Below are 23,984 nucleotides of genomic sequence, written 5' to 3' on the forward strand. Positions count from 1 at the left end.
CCGAATCTGCTGCCTGACTACCCGCTCATCCGGGACTTGTAATGTCCCGATGGCACCGGGAAGTCAGGCGGCAGATTCAGTGTTTCCGGGTCGGAATAAGGCTCACCCCCTGAAGTGTGCCTGAAATAAACCTTTAATGAGTCTAGCAATTATTGTATAGAATTCTATAATGACAAATTATTTGTTATTCCTATTATTTGCTATTTCCGGTCACTGCTCAAAGTGTTACACTTGTGGACCACCCCCTTTTTTAAGATGCCTGTACAGAAAGCCAGACACTCCTGAAACACAGAGCCACATGGCGCTGGCCACAGCCGAGGAGCTTACATTAAAAAAAACAAAAAAAAGAAACTATTTTAAAAATATTTTTTTTAGGTGTAGCATAGGAGATCACAGGGGTCATAGCTGCGACCGCTGGCGACCCCCAAATGATGTCCCTGCAGTCGGGTACTGTTTGCCCCCCATCCAGCAAGGTATATACAATCCCTCTGTAGCCCACTTTAGCTAAATAAATGAGGTCAGACCCGCTCTTCTTTTTGTGGCACACAAGGCAGTTTATTCTTACACATTTCATGCCAGAAATTCAAACCTAAAACATCAATATCTTTAATCCATTTAATAAGCCCTAGAGAGGCAGCACCTTTCTGTTTTCTCAAGTTCTTTATCACCATACCCTCCAGTCAGCTCTCTTTCTCTTCTTATTCATTCTTTTTCCAGTATCCTTAGGTCTCACTCCCCGAACCTCCCTGAGCCTCCCGCTCCGGGCGAAACACATTGGCAGCCGGCGCTGATGGGCTGCAGGGTGTGCCGGTATGCTTTCCTTTTCCACCAGCCCGTGCTGGAAGCTGACGACCATGGGGGGTGCCCTTCCTTTTTGACCTTGCCACACCCTGCCATGCTAGGCTAACAGGGGGTAATTTACTCTTGGTCCTCTTCACCCTCCATCAGGACGTTACTTTTGACACTGCTCGATCGACTGAGTTACCGCCACAGCAAAAAGGGGGTTTTACCCCCTTGAAACCTCCCAACAGTGCAGAAATTGCTTATTATACACAGCCCGCCCTCTTAGGGCGGTCTCCAGGTTCCTCAAAAAGAGATCCCAACCAATGTCTGAGGGGGGAACCCTGTCCTTCTCGTAATACCCAGGCACTCCTAAGTTATCAGTCTGTGGCTGATTGTTGAGAAACCAGCACCCCCCCACCCAGCAAAATGTTGCCATTGCTATGTTCAGCTTGTTCCTCCACTTCTCCACTGCTGACTTGAATTAGCCCCTTTCCAAGCAAACCTAGGAATCATCTTTCACCAAATCAACTCGCAAGACCCCAGGTCCTTGCTCAATGCCAATAATGTGTGGCGCATTTCATTCAGTAGCTGCCTTCTGCCCAGTTGGGCCAAGACGTTCCGACCTAAATTAATTATTACTATGTCAGGGGGATCTTACTCCTCGGTCAATATCCCCATCATACTCTCCAGTTCCTCCCATCTCATGGTTTCTTATCAAACCAATGAATGTTGGTCTTTCTCAAGGCCCTCTTTCTTCCAATCCTCCCGACGTTCACCCATTCCGCTGTACTCACTACGAATGAGTGACCTATCACTCATGCTACCTTTCTACTCCACGTTGCGTCCTCTAGCATAGGGGGAGAAAAATATATACACCCATCATTGGCGAGCTCTACATCTTATCGGTCCAAATGTACTTTCTGTAGGCCCCTAATTTCCATTGAACCATCATACGCTTAATGCCAAAAGCTTAGTGCAAATCCATGTCAAGCTGCCTCAATCGCCTGATCTGCAGCACCTGATCTCCATTGGCATAGAGCAGGTACAGAGGTGCCCTTTTGATAGCTGCTGTGACAGCCAAGTGACTTCAACACAGAGGCGGCACTTAAAGTCTGCACTTCTGTTCCAAAACCACAGTTATAAGTCATTGCAATTCTGATGGCAGTTTAATCTTTATGGATTAAGCCGCACCTGAGTTTAATGTATGGTGGACAGTAATTCACCTAACTATATGAAGCCACATCTTATTTGTCTCATACATGTGTCAACACTGTGAGCCCAGGCCAGCTGTTGAAGGAGTGTATTATTCTGGTCAGACGGCTCGGCACTGCCACTAGCAGGCCCACAGACGGAATGGTTCTGCCTCTCCTTTGATACTTTGTGAGGTTAGGTAACATTTCTCTACTTGCAGACAGCCCCTCAGCAGGGGATGTTCTAGGAAACCAACATCAACTTGCAAATCCTATAAAAAAGCATGAGCCTCCCATAAGGGTGTTGCATACCAAAAAACCTTCAATGCTACGGGTGTGAGAAGGCGGTGGGGCTAGTTTAGACTGAGGGAGTTCAGCATAGTTGTAGGAGTATTCCATTATGTGGTTTTCCTTTGTACCTCCCTTTCCTTCCTGTCCCTTTCATGTCTTTTTGCAGAAACCAATCTGCGTATGAAGTCAGAAGGCATAGACCACTTGATTTATGGACAGGCCTTGCTTTTGTCCAGACACCTGTTTTATTTTCCTATAAAAGAGGGGGGTCTCCCACTCCTTCTATGATTCATCTCTGCTCTTTAATACTTCAAAATAATTTGTTTCACCCTGCTGGGGCAGCAGTTCTTTCCAAAGCCCTCCTTTTGTGAGGTGAAGGCAGGTGTCCCATGTCAGAGGCAAGATCTTCTCCCTAACCATCCCGAAGGCACATTGGGGGTGTTGATCTGTTGCTGGAGCAATGCCTGCTCCTTTGCCAGCTACACTGGTACCCAGGACCTCGCTGGAGGCAAAGGAACACTGCAGGTGTTTGCTCGCCTCCCGCAGTTTGGGAAAATGAGAATGAGGACTTATCTTGTCCCTGAGCCCCTGGATTGGGGCTCACAGAATCCTGAGATCCAGAACCGCCAGGATTCATGTGTTTTGCAATCTGACTGCTTGGAACGGTGTGTGAAGCCTGTTTGACACATTTGGACGTTCAGGACCGACCAGTGCTGTTTTACACACTCTGAATCTTCGCACCACTCGTGCAGTCCTGATTCGATTCTGCTGAACCGCCAAGAACAGTGAGAAGGTATTATTGACTCCTAATTGTCCCTCAGGTTCAATGTTGGGCCCTAGAGACTGATTAGGTCACTTTTGATCTCTTTTGCTCAAAGAAGACATATCATTTCATGGACATTGTGTGTTTTTCATTTATTACTCAGAGTCCTGCATATTCTGCATACTTTCCACAGTGGTGGGTTTTTATCTTTGCATATGGTATGTTTAATTAAAGTATATATGTTTGTATAGAAGTTTGAATGGGCATTCCTTTATGGTGGACTGTTATAGTTGCTGTTTGGGCTGCTAATGTTTCACATTCACCCCCCCTTGAGAGTATGGCCTTCCCTCGCCACCTGGCTGTTATCACAAAAGACGAAGGAGGTATATCTCTTACCTGTGCTGTTTCACCTCTACGATTGGGATCACTCTTGCTTAGTAAAAGTTTGAGGGCTGATTAGGGCTACTTATGGATTACTTATGCTGTCATTTCGTGATAGTAATAGTTTTAACGAGAGATCCGAGCGTTGACAAATTCCGGATAACTTGAAATGGTTCACCTGCTGTTTGTATGATTTCTTACTACAAGAGGTATAAAGGTTTTTTCAGGCAGCATATAGTATTGTGAAATAATGACTGGCTCTTCTTATGCTGTCGTTTGTTTTACTCCTGGACATTTGTATGCTTTTTAATATCAAGGAAAAGGGTTTTAGTTTGAATCTTTTTAACCTCATGGGTAAACCAAGGACAAGGACTTTTGGTATGATATGGCATTTATAACAGGCCTATACACAAGGGTTTCAAGCGTTTCAAGGCGTGACATTTCCTGGTTTTACACGTGCTTGCATGTACCAGCTGGTTGCAAACATGCTGAATGGTCCTGTTGTGTAGCTGAACTATACTGTGAGTTTTCAGTTCATCATGGGGATGGGGGGGCTAGGAGAGCTGGAAGAATCACATTGGTGACCTTTCTTTAGTGCTGAAAACTATGTGTGACAGAGTGAGTGGCCCGGTCGTTTGGATCAGGGGTCCACATTTTAATAACTAGTGGTCTGCCCGGTGTGGGGAGAATGGGTGTCATTTTGTTCTCCGCCCCTCTGTGTGCTGTATTGTCATGGGTGTGATCCAATTGGTGATTAGCTCCAGTATCAATACAGGAGCAGTCGAACATGTTGCTTGGGGCATTCAATCTGCCAGTGAGCATGGAGGTCACCATGTCCTGGTGTATACCAGGGCCCTTAAACACAGGGTCCCTCTGTGCAATTTTGGTAATTTCCACTGCGAAAGAAACAAAATGGAAGCTAGAAATCTGCCCTGGTCACAGCATCCATTCTGATGGAGAAGCTTTGGATGTCTGAAATGCTTATTTATACCCGCCTCTTACTAGTGTCTGACTCCCTAAAGGAGCTTTTCCAGCCCAACCCGCCCCAATGGCAATACTAACCTTTGTAGGCTCTTTAGGCCTGACCAAAGGCATTGGTCAGTAACTCAGGTCTCGGGGTCTTATTCGTAGCTGGCCATGGAGCTGAGCTGTGTGATAAAGAGATAAGGGCGGCCCCACGCAGACCAGCCGTGAGCCTTTTAATAGGAAAGTCCAGGTCGCTTTCTTTTACATATGTTCAGTTCATCAGGGTTCCAGTTACTCTTCTAGTATATACATAAGAGATGACCACCCACTGGCCATCCTCGTCCACCCCAGCTCAGGCCCCCAACTGACCCAGTCAAATTCTCCTGAGCTGTCAGTCATTTGCATGCATCAACATTCCACAAGCATACATGTATGTATGACCACCGTTACAAAAAGCTATGTACCAAGCCACAACATCTACCTCCCTTACAAACAACGCAACCGTACAAAGAGCCTTCCAAAAATACGTCCCTTGGGAGTCCATTGCCAAGGCGGCTACGTGGGCCTCCCCATCAGCTTTCTGCAAGCATTACTGGATAGACCTGAACTCCAGGGCTCCACCCTGATGCTGATGCCCAATTTGTCCAGGCTGTCTTCAAAAATGTATTCCAGTAAAGGGATTTTCCATCCACCCGAAAGGGTACGGGGCGTAGGAGTATAACAAAGTTACTCACCGTACTGACTATCTTACTCCGAGTCCATAGTCCCCTTTCCATAGCGACCAGCCGTGAAACAGTTGAATGCATTTTTAGCCATTGAATCAGATTGGATCTGAATTGCCGGTAGGGGAGATCTTCCCTTAAGGCAGGGGGAAGGGAGTTCCAATATTGTGCTGCTTTAACAGCGAAGCTACTCCCGCCATAGTTAGTGAGTTTGAATCTGGGTACTAACAGAAGGTTGGAGTTAGCTTTCCTTAGGGGGCGCGAGGCTGTTTGTCTGGTGAATCTGTCTATAAGGTATTGCAGGGCTGTGTGGTTAAGACATTTGTGTGTAAGGGATGCTGTTTTGAGGAGGATTTTGTCATTTGTGGTGAGCCAGTTAGTAGATCTCCTGAGTTCTGATATATGGGCGTTTTTGGGGAAGTTTAGGGCGGCTCTCAGGGCATTATTTTGAAGTGTCTGTATTTTGGCGGTGATGTATTTGTTGCTGTCTATGTAGAGGGCGTTGCTGTAATCTAGTTTCGACAGGATTAGTGCCCTTGCTAGAGTGACGCAGTTGTTGGGTGAGAGGAAGGGCTTGGCTGCTCTAATTAACTTGCAGGTGTAGGAGGTGGCTGAGGCCGTGGCATTCACTTGTTTACCAAAGGTAAGCGTGGAGTCTAGGTAGAATCCGAGGGTTTTAACTACTGTGGCCACAGTATGATGTTATTGTCAATTATGAAGGAGTCATAGTTGGGACCTAGTTTTTGATGTTGGAGGAAGTGCCTAGAATGAGGAGTTCTGTCTTGTCATCATTCAGGCATAGACCGTGGGAGGCCATCCATGCCTGGATGATGAGGTAGACTCTATCCACAAAGGCCAAATCCTTGTCATAATCCCCCGTCAACGGGATGAGGATCTGTGTATCATCTGCATAGTTAGTGTAGGTGATGCCTAGACCGTCTAGATCATCGAAAAGGGGCTTTGTAAAAATATTGTAAAGGGTGGGAGATACACATGATCTTTGGGGTACGCCGCATGAGATAGGTGCGGGGTCTGCAGCTGCTAGAGGAGAGAAAACTCGCATTGTCCTGTTATCTAAGAAGGACTGGATCCATGCAACTGCTTCATGAGAGAAGCAGGCTGCTGTGACCAGATGGTTGCAAAGTATTGTATGGTCTACCAGGTCGAATGCGGCAGAGAGGTCGAGGAGTAGTAGGAGTGAAGTCGTACCTTTATCTCTTAGTGCGTCTATTTGTGCCTTGAGGTCAAGGAGTGCAGTCTGGGTACCATGCTGTGGTCTGAAGCCGGACTTTCGAGCTCCTAAGAGGTGGTTTAGTTCCAGGTGGTGCTCAATTTGTAGGTAAGCTACTTTGTCCAGGATGTTCAGTAGGAACGGCACAGTGGTTATGGGATGGTAATTGGTTGCACTGGAGGGGTCCAACGTTTGCTTTTTGAGGAGGGGGAGGAGCCAGGAGTGTTTCAGGTTGCTAGGTATGGTACCTGATGTGAAAGAGGCGTTTATGAGTTTAGTGATGAAGGGTGAGAGTTCACAGGCAGCGTCTTTTAAGATTTGGGCTGGACATGGGTCGTCCTGGCAGTTGGAGGGTTTGAGAGTGAGGATGACTTTCGCAACTTCTTTAGTGGAAACTTTGCGAAAGTAGAAGGGAGGGGTGTCAAGCGTGGGTTGAGAAGGAGTGAATTTCTGAGTTGGTAATGAATTAGTGGTAGCCTTGGAGGGGGTGCCTATGTTGACAGTATTTGTGATAGTTGTGGAAGCTTTTTTGTTGTGGATCTTTGCCTGAAGCATTGTTATCTTATTGGCAAGGGCATTTTGTATGCCTGTGCACCAGTCCTTATCCTTGAGGCAAGAATCGGGAACTTGGATAGGGGATTCTACTTCCTTTAGGATGGCGAACAATTCTTTGGCGTTGGATTTGGCTTGAGTGATACGGGTGTTGTAGGATGTTTGTTTTCGCAAGGATGATTTCTTTTTTGTAGAGGGTGGCTAATTTCTTCAGGTTATTTTTATTGATGTCTGAGGGGTCTGATCTCCAAGTTTTTTCACTTAGGCATTTCTTTTGTCTGGTGTCTTTCAGTAGGGGTGTGAACCAGGTATTTAGGTGTTGGTGGGGTTTGCTCTTCCTAGTTTTCAGTGGTGCGATAGCATCCAGAGAGGCAAGCATCACTTCATTGTACTTTTCTACCATAGAGGCAGGGTCAGACTGATCTGAGATAGAGTTGGATAAGATTTTCAGGGGTAATATTTTTTTTATTTCTGATATGTGCGGTGGGAGCTAGGATGCTCTTGTTTATGCGTGTGGTGGCTTCTAGGGTGAAGGATACCATGTGGTGGTCGGACCAAAGCTGGGGCATTATAGAAGTGATGGTGGTTGGGCAGGTATGTTCGGCAATCCAATCGAGTGTCCTTCCTTTGATATGTGTAGGATCTGTAATCTTTTGCGTAAATCCTTGTTCCTCAAGACTGCTGTTAATTTGTAAGGCATTGGGGTCACACGGGTCATTGAATCCAAGGTCGAAGTCGCCTAGGATGAGACATTGAGTAGAATTTTTTAGATTGCCAGATAATAGGTTCATGAGGTCTTCCTCAAAGGAAACTAGGGGGCCTGGTGGTCGGTATATCAGGTGGATGGTGATAGTTTGGTTGTTGGCAATGGTGAGTTTAGCTGTGAGGGATTCACAGGAGTTGGTATTATGGGGTGAGGAGAGTCTTAGGGCTAGGTGATTTTTGACAATTATAGCAAGGCCGCCACCTCTAGACGTGGTGCAATCCATGCGTATAAGAGTATAATTATCTGGGATGGCTAGCATGATGGCTGGTCCTGCTGCGGGATGAAGCCAGGATTCCGTGATGGCCAGGAGATCTAAGTTCTCATTTTGGATTATGTCCGCTATTTCTGTGGCCTGGGCTACCATAGAACGGGCGTTTAATAGGACGACTTTTATTCCAGGTAGGGTAGTTGGGGCAGAGGACGGCTGGACTTTGCGTTGGCATTTTGGGGTGGAGGTGGATTCTCTAAAGATTCGACTGTTGAGTTGTAGTCGGTGTTGGCCAATGTAATCTATGTGTGGAGGAGTGTTGGTGGTATGCAAGGTTTGCCTATTGTGATTAGAAGCAGGTTGGGCCTTAGATAGTGGGTCATAAATTCTTGGGAGTCTGGTGCGGAGTCTTAGGTTACGCTGTTGGAGGCTGCAAGGATTGGTGGCCATGATGGTTTGCTCCTGGGGTACACTTCCGTGAGGTAGCTGGGTCTGTGGCTGGGATAGGTTCGAGTTGTGAAGGGTGGTCAAATAGAGTATGGTTCTGACTAGAACTGTGCAGAATAGTGGTAGATACATAGTAAGCTACATGGTAAGCTAGTGTAGTTAGCTTGGAGTGCTGGCCACCTAAATGTAGCTTTGATAGTGCAGGTGAAGATATGTTAGCACTGTCTGATAACTGTTGCACATGTACAGGCAACCTAAATGCGAGATTACTAAAATAGGCAGGAATAGGTGGGCTGGTAGCTAGTGGACAGATACAGGCAACCTAGATGCAAGTTTGCTAAGACAGGCAACCTTAAATGCAAGTTTATTAAGACAGGCAACCTAAATGCGAGTTTACTAGAGCAGGCAAGAATAGGTGGGCTGATAGCTAGTGGACAAATACAAGCAACCTAAATGCGAGTTTACTCGAACAGGCAAACTAAATGCACATTTACTAGAGCAGGCACCCTAAATGTACATTTACTAGAACAGGCAATCTAAATACAAATGTACTAGAACAGGCAACCTAAATGCGAATTTAGTAGAACAGGCGACCTAAATGCAAATTTACTAGAACAGGCGACCTAAATGCAAATTTACTAGAACAGGCAACCTAAATGCGAGTTTACTAGAACAGGCAGAAATGGGTGGGCTGGTAGCTAGTGGATACGTAACAGGCGACCTGAATATGGATTCTCAGAACAAAAATAGCTGAGGAAACAGGCAAGAATAGCTGAGCATTGGCTGGTAGCTAATGGTTATTTAAATGCAGAATTGCTAACGCAGGCGGGTATAGCTAAGCATTGGTGGATAACTGCTGTGCATGTGCAGGCATCCTAAATGTAAGTTCGCTAGAGGCAGGCCAACGTTACTGCAAAAATAAGTTTTGTTAGGCTCAGGTCAGATAGGATGCATGCAACTCAATATGCTGGTGACATGATATGCAGAAAGACAGGCTAGTGCATTAGAAGCAAACAATCGGGGTAGCAATAGGGTGGCTAGTAGTCTAGCTGAGGTAGGCGATTCACATAACATGATAAGCAAGTATGGTAGCTTGCGGATATAGGAGGCGACTGGCCGTGATGGGAGTGCATAGGAGCTCAAACCAAAACAATAGTGTCTTGTGGTACAGTGTTAGTAGTACCTGAAGGAAGTCCAGATGGAAGGCAGGTTGCAAGGCTTAAGGACCTGACGCAGACCGCAGCACGGCACGCTCGGTCAGCTCCGTCAGCAGGGAGCCTTCTTTCAATGGCCTTACTTCGAGGGCCAGCTCACGCCTGCCGGCGAAACGTGATTGGCTTAGGTAGGTACTGGTAGCCAATTGGCAGATGGATGCAGGCAAGGAAGTCAGGCAGCCAGTATGGAAGGGGTCAGGCGCAGGGTGCACTCGAGGCGGTGGCCATCTTAAGGCAGTGAATCCCATTTATGTCTCCCCAACCTGCACACGTCCTCCACAAGTGCGGGGCTTACGGCGGCCAAATGCAAGGTTCCATGCCCGTTGCTGTGGTGCCCCTGTTGGTGGCTGTAGGTCTGTAACCCTTCCTTGGACATCAGCCCCAGGACCTGAAGTCAACTCATGGGAGGGTGGCCTTGCAGCCATAACCACTGCAGACGGGGGGACAACCACTGACGTGCCTTGTGAAGCCAGTTGCCCCACTATAGACTCACGGGCCCCAGCTGATCCCTCTTTGAGGTATGCACATCAGGTTCAGCATCAAAGCAAGCTCAGCCAGAAGAGTCTGCAGCATGACTCTGGATGCTCTGGAGCACTATTGGGTTCTCACGACCTGTCACACCACATTCCTCACTGGTGGTCTGATGCACCATCAACTCTTCCTCCTTCTCCTCCTCCTCTTCCTCCTCTTCCTCCTCTTCCTGCTCCTGCTCTGCATCTGGTGCATCCTCACCTGCACATGGACAGAGAAAGACAAATTGATCCATGTTCAAAGAGACAACAATGCACATATGCCAAAGGTGCACTCTAACAAGAAATTGCACCCATCAGACATTGTGCATTCACACACTTGGTCCAGTAAGCAGCAGATGCATGGCATTTGCTGACAAGTGACCCCGCCCATCATGTCCATGCCAGCGGTGGGCACATTCAACAGTGGTGTAAACGCACCATGAGGCGACATTCAACAGTCAAGCCGCCACACATACCAGGGTAAACGTAATGCACCTGTGATATTTTAATGTTCAATGACATCACATGGGAACAGCCAGACATCCATATCCACAGAGAACACCACGATCAACACATGACACACACATCAGGTCTGGGACAGGGAACTGGAGACAATGAGGAACTGCAGGAAGGTGTGGAAAGGGAAGAAGCCCATGAGTAGGTACACCCGAAAGTGTGTTTTCTAGTCAAGGTCCATGAAGTGCAGAGAGACGGAGAGTTGATTGGACGATGTAAACAAGGTCCACCGATCCACAAGATGGTGAAGGGAGTGGCCCCATGCAGTGGGCCCAGAGTGTGAGAGGGTAGGAGGGAGCTTGCTCCACAATGAGTAGGCTCTCTGTGTCACTGGAATTGAGTCAATGGGCCTCATTACAAGGTTGGAGGTAGCCATGGTGCTTTTAGCGCCATGGGTGCCTCCAAACTCGTTCCGATTCCGCCCTGGTGAATGGAGCAATTACTGGTCCATTCCAAATTTGGCGGGACCGGTAATTCCGCATTCAGCAGGGCCATTCCCCATTCCCATTTGAGCCCCCATAGGGCTCAATGGGAATGGAGAAGGCGCTAATAACGGTACCGCAAATTGCGGTAACGTTACTAGCTCTAGAGTCCCTTTGCGGGACCCGTCCTTAACACCTGAAAAAAACAGGTGTTAAGGGAGGACCCGCAAAGGGAACTCGTAGTAGGGCAGTAAGGGATTACCAGCACTGGTGCCCTTACCGGTGCCGGTAATCCCTTACCGCCCACCTCGTAATGAGGCCCAATGTGTATGTGGTCTGTGGTCACTCATGCAACTACACTCTGGAAACACGACAATGTGCGTTGACAGATCAGATATGCATCATGACAAGGAAACCCATAGGAGCAGGTGACAGATGGAACATGAATCTCTGCATGACATGGCGTGAAAGTTCAACTTTGTCTGCATCCACCGGTCTAGCAGTGCAGAGTGAAACGCAACAAGAATGTAGCACGGAACAGTACTTGTAGGTGTCACACGGTGCACATGTGCCGGGGGAGTACCCTGTGGGAGATGTGTCCTGTCACACAGACACATGCCACAAATGGCAGCGACATGGGCTAGGGCCAGTATGAGGGCCATTTGACATGAGTCTGTATGTCACAGGACATTCTTTACCCAGGGCTGTCATACAAATGCAGCCAGATGTTCCAATACACACACGAGGTGGGTGATGCATGACTGGCAATACACAGGAGGCACAATGATGGATACTCACCTGACATGTCACTTCTCCAGGCCTCCCAGGCCTTGAACCTGCTGCTCAATGAGGATGAATTTGCTCGTGGCCTCTTCATGTGGTGTCAGCTGCTCCTCCTCTGCTGGCCCTCCTCCAGTTGCCAGTGCAGAGGCTAGGTTGACAGTGAGATTGTGTTTGGTGTGGTCATTCCAGCTATTCATGACCTGTTCCGCTGTGCACATCTCCACCCCTAAGGCGTTTATCTGGTCTCTGACACGCTGCCAATCCACTATACTTTGTGCAACTGTACTTTTGCTCCCAGCAGACAGTCACATTTCACGATGGCGATCAGTCGCATAGTCAATGAGGATCTGGTGCTCCTCATCAGTGAAGTTCTTCTTCCTCTGCGGGCCGGTGTCCTGTGCCGTGTGTTGGGGTTCAGCCCCTCTGTGCAGGATGTCCCTTCCTGCCAAAAGTGGAACAGGGTGTTGGTGCTGCCTCTGTCTGACTGGGTCCATGTTGGCATCCAGGTGCCTGACTACCTTTGGACTGGGGCCTTCCATGTCCTACTGGGACTGGGGGCAGGTGTCTCCACCTCCCATCCCTGACCCCCTGGGGCTGGTGCAGTTATCTCCACACCCTGTCCCTGAGCCCCTGGGTCTGGGGCAAGTGTCTCCCTTACACGTCCCTGACACTGTGGGGCTGGGGCAGGTATCTCCCCACCATGTCCTGACCCCCTGGGCCTGGGCCAGGTATCTCCCTCCACGCCCCAGCCACCATGGGGCTGGGGGAGGTGTCTCAATACTACATCCCCACCCCACTGGGGCTTTGCAGAAATTTCACCACCACGTCCCCCGCCCTGACCCCATCTGCCCCCTTTCCCACTTGGGGCCTTTCCACTCATGTCACAGGTTTAAGGGATGAATGGAAGGTATACCAAGTTATTGTCCTGGACTGGTGGTGGGGAGGCAGGATGCCAGCTATGGGACTTGGGCTCTGTTGGTGGGGAGGCAGAATGCCAGGTATGGGGCCTGTGCTATGGCGGTGAGGAGGCAGAATGCCAGGTATGTGGCCTGGACTATGGTGGTGGGAAAGCAGGATGCCAGGTATGGGACTTGGGTTATAGTGGTGGGAGGCAGGATGCCAGGTATGGGACTTGGGCTATTGTGGTGAGGAGGCAGGATGCCAGGCATGTGGCCTGGACTATGGTGGTGGGGAGGCAGGATGCCAGGTATGGGGACTGGGCTATGGTGGTTGGGAGGCAGGATGCCAGGTATGGGACTTGGGCTATGGTGGTGAGGAGGCAAGATGCCAGGTATGGGGCCTGGGCTATGGTGGTGGGGAGGCAGGATGCCAGGTATGGGACCTGGGCTATTATGGTGGGGAGGCAGGGTGGCAGGTATGGGGCCTGGGCTCTGGTGGTGGGGAGGCAGGATGCCAGGTATGAGACTTGGGCTCTGGTGGTGGGGAGATAGGAAACCAGGTATGGGGCCTTGGCTATGGTGGTGGGGATGCAGAATGCCAGGTATGGGGCCTGGGCTATGGTGGTGGGGAGGCAGGAGGCCAGGTATGGGGACTGGGTTATGGTGGTTGGGAGGAAGAGTGCCAGGTATGGGACTTGGGCTCTGGTGGTGGGGAGGCAGGATTGCAGGCATGGGACTTGAGCTCTAGTGGTGGGGAGGCAGGATGCCAGGTGTGGGGCCTGGGCTATGGAGGTGGGGAGGCAGGATGCCAGATATGGAACTTGGGCTCTGGGGGTGGGGAGGCAGGATGCCAGGTATGGGACTGGGCTCTGGTGGTGGGGAGGCTGGATGCCAGGTATGGGACTTGGGCTCTGGTGGTTGGGAGGCCAGATGCCAGGTATGGGACTTGGGCTCTGATGGTGGGGAGGCAGGACGCCAGGTATGGGACTTGGGCTATAGTGGAGGGAGGCAGAGTGCCGGGTATGGGACTTGGGCTCTGGTGGTGGTGAGGCCAGATGCCAGGTATGGGACTTGGTCTCTGGTGGTGGGGTGGCAGGATGCCAGGTATGGAACTTCAGCTATGGTGGTGGGGAGGCAGAGTGCCAGGTATGGGGCCTGGGCTATGGTGGTGGTGAGGCAGGATGCCAGGTGTAGGGCCTGGGCTATAGTGGTGGGGAGGTCCTGAGCCCAGTATGGGACTTGAACTCTGGTGGTGGGGTGGCAGGGTGCCAGGTATGGAACTTGGGCTCTGGTGATGGGGAGGCAGGATGCTAGGTAAGGGACTTGGGCTATGGTGGTGAGGAGGCAGGATGCCAGGTATGTGGCCTGGACTATGGTGGTGGGGAGGCAGGATGCCAGGTATGGGGACTGGGCTATGGTGGTTGGGAGGCAGGATGCCAGGTATGGGACTTGGGCTATGGTGGTGAGGAGACAGGATGCCAGGTATGGGGCCTGGGCTATGGTGGTGGGAAGGCAGGATGCCAGGTATGGGACTTGGGCTATTATGGTGGGGAGGCAGGGTGGCAGGTATGGGGCCTGGGCTCTGGTGGTGGGGAGGCAGGATGCCAGGTATGAGACTTGGGCTCTGGTGGTGGGGAGATAGGAAACCAGGTATGGGGCCTTGGCTATGGTGGTGGGGAGGCAGAGTGCTAGGTGTGGGGCCTGGTTTGGTGGTGGGAATGCAGAATGCCAGGTATGGGGCCTGGGCTATGGTGGTGGGGAGGCAAGAGGCCAGGTATGGGGACTGGGTTATGGTGGTTGGTAGGAAGAGTGCCAGGTATGGGACTTGGGCTCTGGTGGTGGGGAGGCAGGATTGCAGGCATGGGACTTGAGCTCTGGTGGTGGGGAGGCAGGATGCCAGGTGTGGGGCCTGGGCTATGGAGGTGGGGAGGCAGGATGCCAGATATGGAACTTGGGCTCTGGGGGTGGGGAGGCAGGATGCCAGGTATGGGACTGGGCTCTGGTGGTGGGGAGGCTGGATGCCAGGTATGGGACTTGGGCTCTGGTGGTTGGGAGGCCAGATGCCAGGTATGGGACTTGGGCTCTGATGGTGGGGAGGCAGGATGCCAGATATGGGACTTGGGCTATAGTGGAGGGAGGCAGAGTGCCGGGTATGGGACTTGGGCTCTGGTGGTGGTGAGGCCAGATGCCAGGTATGGGACTTGGTCTCTGGTGGTGGGGTGGCAGGATGCCAGGTATGGAACTTCGGCTATGGTGGTGGGGAGGCAGAGTGCCAGGTATGGGGCCTGGGCTATGGTGGTGGTGAGGCAGGATGCCAGGTGTAGGGCCTGGGCTATAGTGGTGGGGAGGTCCTGAGCCCAGTATGGGACTTCAACTCTGGTGGTGGGGTGGCAGGGTGCCAGGTATGGAACTTGGGCTCTGGTGATGGGGAGGCAGGATGCTAGGTAAGGGACTTGGGCTATGGTGGTGAGGAGGCAGGATGCCAGGTATGTGGCCTGGACTATGGTGGTGGGGAGGCAGGATGCCAGGTATGGGGACTGGGCTATGGTGGTTGGGAGGCAGGATGCCAGGTATGGGACTTGGGCTATGGTGGTGAGGAGACAGGATGCCAGGTATTGGGCCTGGGCTATGGTGGTGGGAAGGCAGGATGCCAGGTATGGGACTTGGGCTATTATGGTGGGGAGGCAGGGTGGCAGGTATGGGGCCTGGGCTCTGGTGGTGGGGAGGCAGGATGCCAGGTATGAGACTTGGGCTCTGGTGGTGGGGAGATAGGAAACCAGGTATGGGGCCTTGGCTATGGTTGTGGGGAGGCAGAGTGCCAGGTGTGGGACCTGGTTTGGTGGTGGGGATGCAGAATGCCAGGTATGGGGCCTGGGCTATGGTGGTGGGGAGGCAAGAGGCCAGATATGGGGACTGGGTTATGGTGGTTGGGAGGAAGAGTGCCAGGTATGGGACTTGGGCTCTGGTGGTGGGGAGGCAGGATGCCAGGTGTGGGGCCTGGGCTATGGAGGTGGGGAGGCAGGATGCCAGATATGGAACTTGGGCTCTGGGGGTGGGGAGGCAGGATGCCAGGTATGGGACTGGGCTCTGGTGGTGGGGAGGCTGGATGCCAGGTATGGGACTTGGGCTCTGGTGGTTGGGAGGCCAGATGCCAGGTATGGGACTTGGGCTCTGATGGTGGGGAGGCAGGACGCCAGGTATGGGACTTGGGTTATAGTGGAGGGAGGCAGAGTGGCGGGTATGGGACTTGGGTTCTGGTGGTGGTGAGGCCAGATGCCAGGTATGGGACTTGGTCTCTGGTGGTGGGGTGGCAGGATTCCAGGTATGGAACTTCGGCTATGGTGGTGGGTAGGCAGAGTGCCAGGTATGGGGCCTGGGCTATGGTGGTGGTGAGGCAGGATGCCAGGTGTAGGGCCTGGGCTATAGTGGTGGGGAGGTCCTGAGCCCAGTATGGGACTTGAACTCTGGTGGTGGGGTGGCAGGGTGCCAGGTATGGAACTTGGGCTCTGGTGATGGGGAGGCAGGATGCTAGGTAAGGGACTTGGGCTCTGGTGGTGGGGAGGCTGGATGCCAAGTATGGGACTTGGGCTCTGGTGGTTGGGAGGCCAGATGCCAGGTATGGGAATTGGGCTCTGATAGTGAGGAGGCAGGAGACCAGGTATGGGACTTGGGCTATAATGGTGGGGAGGCAGAGTGCCGGGTATGGGATTTGGGCTCTGGTGATGGGGAGGCAAGATGCCAGGTATGGGACTTGGGCTCTGGTGGTGGGGAGGCAGGATGCCAGATATGGGACTTGGGCTCTGGTGGTGGGGAGGCTGTCACAACCACTAACCCTGTAGCACTTGCCTCCACCAACCCTGTAACCCATTCACACATATTTGCCCCAGGGCTCTCCAATTGGGTTCATAAATCATTACAACCTTCTCACAGCACAGCCTGTGGAACCTGGAAAGAGCCCAGATGGACCCAGGCATAGCGCTCATGGCACCAGCTGCAGCATTCATCACTGGGCCGGCCACCCAACATGGAGGGGAGCCAGTCCTGAACTCAATTGAGGGCAGCACTGCAGTCTAGTCTCTGGGTGTGGCTGGCTACTTAAGGCATGCTCCCTCACTTCGCGTTAAACTGCCCAAGGCAGCGGAACGCTCACCGTGCTCTGGAGGAACCAGCATCATTGCCATAGCAGCCACAATGTCCCAGGCCACACGCAATCACTACTACTTTCCTGGTGAGCGCCTCCAGCTTCTTCCCGCAACGAGGCTCACCGTTTCCAGCCTTCGGCTCCCCGCGACGAACTCCAGGCTCCGCTATCCCGCTCAGTCCATGTCAGCTCCGCAATCCTGCAGAGACAAGAAAGCAACTACAAGAGTGGAAACCAAGCATAAGCAAACGAGTAAAGGGTTCAAGGGGATATACAGTGCAAGCCTGCATTAAGCAAAAAGCAATATACAGCAGAGGAAGCAAGTATGAAGACAAGCCAAAATACAGAAAGCAGGTAGAACAAGGACTTACTAAGATGACAGCACAAGACTAGTGCAAAGACTGCAGTAAGCAAAAGTAACATACAACAAAGGAAGCAAGCAAGAAGGCAAAACTCAAAAGACTTAATAAAGAAAGCAAGAGTGAGAGCAAGAGGCACCAAGCAAGGAAGCCTTAACGTGCCAAAACAGCGCAGCAAGCATTTTTCCAATGCCACAGCAGGCATGGGCTTGGATCTAACATCAGTGACGTAACTGATGATACTGGGCAATTGGTCCCCTGCTGAGGAATAATAGCAGGGCGGAGAGCCTACCTTCTATTTACACAAGACGCAGTCATCCCTGAAGAGGCAGTCGGGAGTATAGTACTGCACGGAGGCTCCAGGCACTCCCGCAGAGCTAAGGAGACCGTAACAGAGGCAGAATGCCAGGTATGGGCCTGGGCTATGGTGGTGGGGAGGCAGGACGCCAGGTATGGGACTTGATCTATGGTGGTGGGGAGGCAGGATGCCAGGTATGGGACTTAGGCTCTGGTGGTGGGGAGGCAAGGTGCCAGGTATGGGGCCTGGACTCCGGTGATGGGATGGCAGGTTGACAGGTATGAGACTTGAGCTCTGGTGGTAGGGAATCAGGATGCCAGGTATGGGACTTGGGCTCTGGTGGTGGGGAGGCAGGGTGCCACCTATGGGGCCTGGGCTATGGTGCTGGGAAGGCAGAGGGTCAGGTATGGGGCCTGGGCTCCGGTGGTGTGGAGGCAGGATGCCAAGTATGGGGCCTGGGCTATGGTGGTGGGGTGGCAGGATGCCAGGTATGGGGCTCTGGTGGTGGGGAGGCAGAATGTCAGGTTTGGAGCTTGGGATCTGGTAGTGGGGAGGCAGGGTGCCAGGTATGGGGCTTGGGATCTGGTAGTGGGGAGGCAGGCTGCCAGGCCTATGGTGGTGGGGAGGTAGGATGGCAGATATGGGACTTGGGCTCTAGTGGTGGGGAGGCAGAGTGCCAGTGTTGGGCCTGGGCTATGGTGGTGTGGAGGCAGAGTGCCAGGTATGGGACTTGGGCTCTAGTGTTGGGGAGGCAGAGTGCCAGGTGTGGGGTCTGGGCTATGGTGGTGTGGAGGCAGGATGCCAAGTATGGGGCCTGGGTTATGGTGGTGGGGAGGTAGGATGCTAGGTATGGGACTTAGGCTCTGGTGGTGGGGAGGCAAGGTGCCAGGTATGGGGCCTGGACTCCGGTGATGGGATGGCAGGTTGACAGGTATGAGACTTGAGCTCTGGTGGTAGGGAATCAGGATGCCAGGTATGGGACTTGGGCTCTGGTGGTGGGGAGGCAGGGTGCCACCTATGGGGCCTGGGCTATGGTGCTGGGAAGGCAGAGGGTCAGGTATGGGGCCTGGGCTCCGGTGGTGTGGAGGCAGGATGCCAAGTATGGGGCCTGGGCTATGGTGGTGGGGTGGCAGGATGCCAGGTATGGGGCTCTGGTGGTGGGGAGGCAGAATGTCAGGTTTGGAGCTTGGGATCTGGTAGTGGGGAGGCAGGGTGCCAGGTATGGGGCTTGGGATCTGGTAGTGGGGAGGCAGGCTGCCAGGCCTATGGTGGTGGGGAGGTAGGATGGCAGATATGGGACTTGGGCTCTAGTGGTAGGGAGGCAGAGTGCCAGTGTTGGGCCTGGGCTATGGTGGTGTGGAGGCAGAGTGCCAGGTATGGGACTTGGGCTCTAGTGTTGGGGAGGCAGAGTGCCAGGTGTGGGGTCTGGGCTATGGTGGTGTGGAGGCAGGATGCCAAGTATGGGGCCTGGGTTATGGTGGTGGGGAGGTAGGATGCTAGGTATGGGGCCTGGGCTATGGTGGTGGGGAGGCAGGGAACTAGGTATAGGACTTGGGCTATGGTGGTGGGGAAGCAGGGTGCCAGGTATGGGACTTGGGCTCTGGTGGTGGGGAGGCAGAATAGCAGATGTGGGACTTGGGCTCTGGTGGTGGGGAGGCAGGATGCCAGGTATGGGACTTGATCTATGGTGGTGGGGAGGCAGGATGCCAGGTATGGGACTTAGGCTCTGGTGGTGGGGAGGCAAGGTGCCAGGTATGGGGCCTGGACTCCGGTGGTGGGATGGCAGGTTGACAGGTATGGGACTTGGGCTCTGGTGGTAGGGAATCAGGATGCCAGGTATGGGACTTGGGCTCTGGTGGTGGGGAGGCAGGGTGCCACGTATGGGGCCTGCGCTATGGTGCTGGGAAGGCAGAGGGCCAGGTATGGGGCCTGGGCTCCGGTGGTGTGGAGGCAGGATGCCAAGTATGGGGCCTGGGCTATGGTGGTGGGGAGGCAGGATGCCAGGTATGGGGCTCTGGTGGTGGGGAGGCAGAATGTCAGGTTTGGAGCATGGGATCTGGTAGTGGGGAGGCAGGCTGCCAGGTATGGTGCCTGGCCTATGGTGGTGGGGAGGTAGGATGGCAGATATGGGACTTGGGCTCTAGTGGTGGGGAGGCAGAGTGCCAGGTGTTGGGCCTGGGCTATGGTGGTGTGGAGGCAGAGTGCCAGGTGTGTGGCCTGGGCTCCGGTGGTGTGGAGGCAGGATGCCAAGTATGGGGCCTGGGTTATGATGGTGGGGAGGCAGGATGCTAGGTATGGGGCCTGGGCTATGGTGGTCGAGAGGCAGGGTGCTAGGTATAGGACTAGGGCTATGGTGGTGGGGAAGCAGGTATGGGGCCTGGGCTATGGTGGTCGAGAGGCAGGGTGCTAGGTATAGGACTAGGGCTATGGTAGTGTGGAAGCAGGGTGCCAGGTATGGGACTTGGGCTCTGGTGGTGGGGAGGCAGGATGCCAGGTATGGGACTTGGGCTATGGTGATGGGGCGGCCGGATGCCAGGTATGGGACTTGGGCTCTGGTGGTGGGGAGGCAGGATGCCAGGTATGGGACTTGGGCTATGGTGATGGGGCGGCCGGATGCCAGGTATGGGACTTGGGCTCTGGTGGTGGGGAGGCAGCATGCCAAGAATGCGATTTGGGCTCAGGTGGTGGGAGGCAGGATGCCAGGTATTGGACTTGGGCTCTGGTGGTGGGGAGGCAGGATGCCAGGAATGATATTTGGGATCAGGTGGTGGGAGGCAGGATGCCAGGTATGGGACTTGGGCTCTGGTGGTGGGGAGGCAGGATTCCAGGTATGGGACTTGGGCTCTGGTGGTGGGGAGGCAGGATGCCAGGTATGGGACTTGGGCTCAGGTGGTGGGAGGCAGGATGCCAGGTATGGGACCTGGGCTCTGGTGGTCGGGAGGCAGGATGCCAGGTATGGGGCCTGATCTTGTGGCGGTGAGGCAGGATGCCATGTATGGGACTTGGGTTATGGTGGTGGGGAGGCATGTTGCCAGGTATGGGGCCTGGGCTATGGTGGTGGGGAGGCAGAGTGCCATGTATGGGACTTGGGCTCTGGTGGTGGGGAGGCAGAGTGCCGGGTATGCGGCCTGGGCTATGGTGGTGGGGAGGCAGGATGCCAGGTATGGGACGTTGGCTCTGGTGGTGGGGATGCAGGTTGCCATGTATGTGGCCTGGGCTATGGTGGTTGGGAGTCAGAATGCCAGGTATGGGACTTGGGCTATGGTGGTGGGTAGGCTGGATGCCAGGTATAGGACTTGGGCTGTGGTGGTGGGGAGGCATGGTGTAAGGTATGGTGCCTGGGCTATGGAGGTGGGGAGGCAGGGTGCCAGGTAGGGGGCCTGGACTCTGGTGGTGGTGAAGCAGGTTGCCAGGTATGGGGCCTGGGCTATGGTGGTCGGGAGGCAGGGTGCTAGGTATAGGACTAGGGTTATGGTGGTGGGGAAGCAGGGTGCCAGGTATGGGACGTGGGCTCTGGTGGTGGGGAGGCAGGATGCCAGGTATGGGACTTGGGCTATGGTGTTGGGGAGGCAGGATACCAGGTATGGGACTTGGGCTATGGTGATGGGGCGGCCGGATGCCAGGTATGGGACTTGGGCTCTGTGGGGAGGAAGGATGCCAGGTATGGGACTTGGGCTCTGGTGGTGGGGAGGCAGCATGCCAAGAATGCGATTTGGGCTCAGGTGGTGCGAGGCAGGATGCCAGGTATTGGACTTGGGCTCTGGTGGTGGGGAGGCAGGATGCCAGGTATGGGACTTGGGCTCTGGTGGTGGGGAGGCAGGATGCCAGGAATGATATTTGGGCTCAGGTGGTGGGAGGCAGATGCCAGGTATTGGACTTGGGCTATAGTGGTGCGAGGCAGGATGCCAGGTATGGGGCCTGGGCTATGGTGATGGGGCAGCAGGATGCCAGGTATGGGACTTGGCTGTGGTGGTGTGGAGGCAGGATTCCAGGTATGGGACTTGGGCTCTGGTGGTGGGGAGGCAGGATGCCAGGTATGGGACTTGGGCTCAGGTGGTGGAAGGCAGGATGCCAGGTTTGGGACTTGGGCTATAGTGGTGCGAGGCAGGATGCCAGGTATTGGACTTGTGCTCTGGTGGTGGGGAGGCAGGATGCCAGGTATGGGACTTGGGCTCTGGTGGTGGAGAGGCAGGATGCCAGGTATGGGACTTGGGCTCTGGTGGTGGGGAGGCAGGATGCCAGGTATGAGACTTGGGCTCTGGTGGTGGCGAGGCAGAGTGCCGGGTATGGGGCCTGGGCTATGGTGATGGGGCGGCAGGATGCCAGGTGTAGGGCCTGGGCTATGGTGATGGGGCAGCAGGATGCCAAGTATAGGACTTGGGCTCTGGTGGTGTGGAGGCAGGATTCCAGGTATTGGACTTGGGCTCTGGTGGTGGGGAGGCAGGATGCCAGGTATGAGACTTGGGCTCTGGTGGTGGCGAGGTAGAGTGGCCGGGTATGGGGCCTGGGCTATGTTGATGGGGCGGCAAGATGCCAGGTATGGGACTTGGGCTCTGGTGGTGGGGAGGCAGGATGCCAGGTGTGGGGCTGGGCTATTGTGGTGGGGAGGCAGGATGCCAGGTATGGGACTTGGGCTCAGGTGGTGTGAGGCAGGATGCCAGGTATGGGACTTGGGCTACAGTGGTGCGAGGCAGGATGCCAGGTATTGGACTTGTGCTCTGGTGGTGGAGAGGCAGGATGCCAGGTATGGGACTTGGGCTCTGGTGGTGGGGCGGCAGGATGCCAGGAATGGGATTTGGGCTTTGGTGGTGGGAGGCAGGATGCCAGGTATTGGACTTGGCTGTGGTGGTGGGAGGCAGGATCCCAGGTGTGGGACTTGGGCTCTGGTGGTAGGGAGGCAGGATGCCAGGAATGGGACTTGGGCTTTGGTGGTTGGGAGGCAGGATGCCAGGTATGGGGCCTGGGCTTTGGAGGTGGGGAGGCATTATGCCAGGAAGGGGACTTGGGCTTTCGTGGTGGGGAGGCAGGAAACCAGGTATGGGGCCTGGGCTATGGAGGTGGGGAGGCAGAGTGCCAGATAGGGGACTTGGGCTATTGTGGTGGGGAGTCAGAATGCCAGGTATGGGACTTGGGCTATAGTGGTGGGGAGCCAGGATGCCAGGTATGGGACTTGGGCTGTGGTGATGGGAGGCTGGGTGCCAGGTATGCAGACTTACAGACTTAAGCTATGGTGGTGGGGAGTCAGAATGGCAGGTATGGGACTTGGGCTATGGAGGTGGGGAGTCAGGATGCCAGGTATGGGACTTGGGCTGTGGTGGCGGGGAAGACAGGATGCCAGGTATGGTAGTGGGTTCTGGGTGTTGTGGGGTGGGTAGGATGTTTGGTATGAAGCTTCGCCTCAGGGGGGTGGTGGGGAAGGATGCCAGATATGGGGCTGTGTCAAATTGGGTGAGCATGCTAATTGCCCTTGTATAGGTGCCCCACACCACTGCTTTTGCCCCTTCTGTGCCCCCCTAAATTTGATTCCTGGAGACGCCACTTCTCCAGAGTGGCCATGAAAGTTATGACAGAAGGAAAGAACAAGATGGAAGAGGCACCCCGATGATAACCATGGCAGGGTCCTCCTCCTCCCTCCTTCCTGTGGAAGGGGGAGGGATAAGTTCAAGCATGCAAAAGCATTTGGAAGGCCTGTGAAGGGCAACAAAAGAAAGGGGCGGGCCAAGCCCTATATAAGAGGCGGGTGCCTGCTGAAGGGAAATTGCAGCCCTCAGCAGAAGGACAACCACTGCTGCAGAGAAGGATTTTCGTTTTGGGGAGGCAGGTCTCAGCATGTCCGACTAGGGTCAGAAGTTAAAGAGGATCTCAGAATATGGGATGGATTGTTTAATGATTTTTGAGTGCATTGCTATGGAGGGAGGAGTGGGCCAGCAGCAATAGGCTCGAGCTATTCACTGACTCCACAGGTTCCCACGGTTTCGGGGCCATTTTGGGGAGCAATTGGTGTGGTCAGGCGTGGCCAGTAGCATGGCATCATGCGGGGATTACTAGGGACATCAATCACTCTGCTAGAGCCATTCCTCATAGTGGTGGTATTTAAGATATGGGACAAGCACTTGAGGCACAAAAAGGTGTTGCTTGGGTCAAATAACTTGGCAGTGGTCCAGATCATCAATCAAGGGACGTCCAGTAATTCCAGGGTGTTGAATCTGCTTAGAGAGCTCACAAGAAGCCTCTGACGTTGAACACTGAGGTGAGGGCAAGACATATTCCAGGGGTGAAAAACGTGTCCGCTGACTCTCTTGTTTATGGTAGGAGAAGTTTCAGGGGAACTGTCTAGAAGCAAGCAAGATGATGACCCCATTCAAGGCTCAGTGGTGGGGAATGATTGGGGGGATCTAAGTTCCTTAATCCATATCGCTCTAGCACCCGGCACAGCAAGAAGATACAAAGGGTGCTGGGAGCGGTTTGTGGCCTTCCAGCATGAGGCGTTGACAGAAATGCAGAGTGATTTGCCAGTACAGGCCTTTGTGGGATGGTGTT

This window comes from Ambystoma mexicanum, chromosome 5p, assembly GCF_040938575.1.
Source record: "Ambystoma mexicanum isolate Mex_15411 chromosome 5p, UKY_AmexF1_1, whole genome shotgun sequence".
Lineage (NCBI taxonomy): Eukaryota > Metazoa > Chordata > Amphibia > Caudata > Ambystomatidae > Ambystoma > Ambystoma mexicanum.